This window comes from Solanum dulcamara, chromosome 8 (assembly GCF_947179165.1).
Source record: "Solanum dulcamara chromosome 8, daSolDulc1.2, whole genome shotgun sequence".
Classification (NCBI taxonomy): Eukaryota; Viridiplantae; Streptophyta; class Magnoliopsida; order Solanales; family Solanaceae; genus Solanum; species Solanum dulcamara.
The window spans coordinates 20,512,115-20,516,913 of record NC_077244.1 but is presented as its reverse complement, the minus strand read 5'-3'; positions in this window follow the sequence as shown (position 1 = coordinate 20,516,913).

The window sequence follows — 4,799 nt, the reverse complement described above, 5'->3', positions numbered from 1 at the left end:
TTTTGAACCCAACTATTTTCAACCTGGATGATTATTGATTTAGAGTCATGAATGAGTCTTGAAAAGAATATCTAAATGAAAGAATTGATGATTGAGATAGGATTGGGTTGATTGAGTCCAACGTGACTTGATGAGATGAATTGTATAATCTGAATGATTTGAGTTTTATGAGCATAATTTAGTCTTCGAAGGAGTATCAAGCACTGAATTAAGTGAGAGTAACTAATAACTCGAACTCAATAAACTATGCACCAGCATAGCGGCGAATTGAACTGAAAAATTAGATGTATCCCTTTTTATCCTAGAAAAGGACTTGATTTGATTGATTGTGGATCCAAGATTGTTGATTCATCCCTCCTTGGTAGAGTATCGGATGGATGTGGCAACGACATCGGCTTATTGTACATCATCGGCTCATAGGGTGTAGTTGTTGGATAAGAGAAACTCTCAAAAGTTTAAAATGAATGGTTTGATTAGTTTAGTTGCATATTACTGAGTCTATTTCTCTTTAAAAGTATAGTTGATTTTAAACTTGCATTCCTTATTGAGTTGGGTTGATAGTGGAGTTGAGTCCCTAGAGATGAGTTTATTGATGTTGAGTCTATTGATTGTATTACATTTTTTGACTATTTTAAATACTCGTACAATTCAGTACTAATGCTTTTTATGCTGCATCATTTCAAGATATAGATATAGATGCTAGAGATCACCAATAGGCATTCGATTTTAAGATCTACTTCATTTCTGATACTGGTGAGACCTTCTTCCATTTTGGAGGGATCATATTTATTTTCATCTTTACTTTGAGTATTTTCTTTTGGATAGTCATGGACTTGTCATTGCACCTTCTTCATAGTGATAGAGGCTTCATAGATACATAGTGAAGGTGTTGAGTAAACATTTTGGTTTTCAAAACTATTATTTGATTTGGAGTCAATTTTGGGAATTATTTCTAAATGAATTTATTTTAAGTTCATATTGAGTCTTACGCTGAGTGATAGATGTGTGACTGGACCAAGTGGTTTTCTTAGAGACCAGCAATGGTCTTCGAGTGTTTCCCATGCCTAGGTTATCCTTTTGGGGTTTAATAGGAAGGTTTTGATGGGTTTTTTATTTATTGTGATGCTTTAAGAGTTGGTCTTGGTAGTGCTTTCATGCGAAATGGTAAGGTGATAGCCTATGCTTCTAGGTAACTCAAGTTACATGAAAAGAATTGTCTGACTCATGATTTAGAGATAGCATCAGTTGTGTTCGCTTTGTAGATTTAGAGATTCTATCTGTATGGTGTCCAAGTTGATGTATTTACCAACCACAATAGTTTGTAATATGTGTTCAACCAAAAGAATTTGAACTTTGAACCAAGGAGGTGTCTTGAGTTGTTGAAGGACTATGATATGAGTTTGTTAACACCATCTGAGTAAAGAAAATATGGTTGCCGATGGTCTTAGTAGATTGTCCATGTATAGTGTTGCCCATATTGAGGATGAAAAGAAAGAGTTAGTTCATGAAGTTCATAGACTAGCTTATTTGGGTTTTTGCTTGTTTGATTCCGAGGATGGTAGTGTTGTTTAAAATGGTTTTGAATCATCTCTTGTGGTGGATGTTAAGTCAAAGCAAGATAGTGATCCTATTTTACTTTATTTGAAGAAAGCGGTTTCTAAAAAAGTTTGAGGCTTTCTCCCATGGAGGAGATGGTGTGCTTAGATATCAAGGTCGTTTGTGTGTTCCCGATGGTGATGGCTTAAATGAAATGATATTGTTCATATCTCATAATATGCAGTATTTTATTCACCTGGGTTCCAGAAAAAAGTAAAGAGATTTGAGGGAAGTATATTAGTAGAATAGCATGAAGAAGGATATTGCAGAGTTTATGGCCAAATGTCCTAATTGTCAACAAGTAAAGGCCGAGCATCAAAAATCGGGAGGTTTAGCTCTATATATTGAGATTCCTATTTGAAGTGGGGAGACTTGAATATGGATTTCAGTATAGGTTTGCCTCGTACTCATAAACAACATCACTCAATTTTGATGGTTGTTGATCGGATGACTAAATAGGCTCATTTTCTTCCTGTTAAGACTTCCTATTAAATCGAAGATTATGCTAGAATTTATATTCTTTAGTTTTTTAAGCTTCATGGTCTCCCATTATTCGTTAATTCAAACTGAGGTACTTAGTTTTGGATGTCTTTCCAAAAGGGTCTTGGTACTCCAGTTAAGCTTAGCACAACTTTTCACCCTTAGACTGATAGTCAAGCCAAACTTACTATTCATACCTTGGACGATATGTCGAGAGACTATGTGATTGATTTCAAGGGTAATTGGGATGATCATTTTCCATTGATCAAGTTTACCTATAATAATAGTAATCATTCTAGCATTCAAATGTCCCCATTTGAGGCCCTATTCTTTTGGAGGTATAGATCTCCTATTGGTATGTTTGAATTTGGTGAAGTTTTCTTGATAGGCTTGGAGTTTCTACATGATTCTATGGAAAAGGTTAGAGTCATTAGAGAAAGATTGAAGACTAGCTAGAGTCGACAAAAGTCCTATTCAAATATGAGAAGAATGGAACTTGAATTTGATGTGAATAATTGGCTATACTTGAAAATCTCACCAATGAAGGGTGTGATGCATTTTGGCAAGAAGGGTAAGCTTAGTCCCCACTATGTGGGTCCATATAGGATTTTGAGACGGATTGGCAAGGTGGCATATGAGTTGGAATTGCCTTCTGTGTTGGCATTGGTGCATCTGGTGTTCCATATGTCTTTGTTGAGTAAGTTTGTTTGTGATCCTAGCTCCATTATTATTTTGGACAACAGTAGTTTGAAAGAAAGTCTATCCTTTAAGAAGGTTCTGATTGAGATTCTACATTGGCAAGTTAGAAGGTTGAGGAACAAGGAAATAGCTTTTGTCAATTTTTTATGGAGGAACCAAGAGGTTGAAGGTGCTACATTGGAAGACGAATCTGATATGATGTCATGATATCTCCATCTCTTTCCTTTTATTCCTAGGTGAAGTATTGAGTTTCTTCATGATTCAATCCATCAAATGCATGTATTTCAGTCATTCTTATGTTTTCATATGTATGTATGTTCATGAAATAAATTTTAAAGTCATGTTTTAGCTTGGAATTGAACACTCTATATTTCTATGCATTTTCGATATGTTTTGCATTCATGTTAGGATGTTATGTCTATTTTATACATCATTCATGCTAGTTTGATTCCTATTCAAGATAAACATTCCCAAAGGGGAGATATTGTAAGACCCCGGAAGTTGAAAAGTCAGAAAATGGGGTTCAAAGGAACTCCCAACAAAATCTCAGCTTTTTGGCACCAGGTGGACATCAAGGAGCCCTCCACGGGCCTTGAAGAGGACCACGTTCCTTGGAAAGATCACATGGTCCAGCCTTGGAAGTTAGGTCATAGGGTTGGAGGATCACAAGAGGGTTTACGGATCGTCGGAAGCACTATGATCCCTGGTTGAGTCCCATGGTTTGACTCCCTCAAAGTTCTTAATAAGTCCACTTCATGCTTGTTGTTCATGACTCGTGGAGAGAACCACAGACCGTGGTGGTCTCCATGGAGGTCAAACAATTCAAGCTCAGTCAATCCTCATGACCACGACCATTAACAAGACCCGCGATGAGCTTCACGGGTCGTGGTGGCCTTCCATCTATGTGCCTCCGGTCAATTAAAGTTATGGTGTTTTGGTATTTTCCCTATTATTTCATTAATGAATTTGGATGGGTTTTGGAGATTTGTTCTATCCTATTAATTACCCTAAACCCTCCAAGCTCCATGGTTCTCACCCTAACACCCAAATCATAAGATTTTCTTTCTAAAGCTCTCTCTCAAGGGTCATCTTCTTCCTCAAGCAAATTCTAAGAGAAATCAAAGTCAAGTCTCCAATTCATTGCATTTAAGGCTTCAAAGTGATCAAGGTATGTGGGAATCCATGGAGTCCTAGGGTTTTCCTCAAATCTCTTTTATGAATTCTTATTCTAAGACCTAGTGTTTCATGAAATTGCATTGGGTCGTCTCAATTATGATATATTTCATTACTACTGATCTAATTATACAAAATTCACATTATATTGCATGATTTCAAGTTGATTTTCATTGACCCATGCCATATGCTAATTTCAAGTATCTTTTCAAGGACTTTGATTATGGTTTATAAAGGATTTCTATCAATGAACTATGAACGATTATCAAGGCTTATGAATTGCTCATGAAAGCTAATGAATAATGATGAACTATGATTTCAATGATGTTTTAAGCATAGTATTAAGGTTGATATGGGTTTCCCTCATATACTCATGTTAAAAAGGTGAAAGGTTTTTCTCACCTACTCATGGATTTTTATGAATCAATCATGTTAATAAGCTTCTCTTATGATTATTTTATGATGAGAATTGATATCTATTATTTTCTTTCCTAATGATGTTAATGTCTATGTTCTCACGAATTCCATTGGGATAATAACGAAGCACCGAGAGGACTTTAAGGTGGGGTTCGGTCCGATAGCCAAAGTAGCTACACAAGGAAATCCTAGTAGCAACCTTTAGTCCCTAAATGCATTATTCACGTAGGTTTATTATGAAAATATGGCCTAGCTAGTGGATCCACATAAAGCTCATGATGTTATGATGTTCTCACGAAGTCTGCTTTGGCAAAGCAGCCACTCCCTTCTAGATGTGGGAGTTACCACTGATTCCATATTATAGCTGACATAGTCTTATATATCGATTAAAATTCCTATCCACAAGAAGGTATATGAAAAGGTATAAGTTCTCA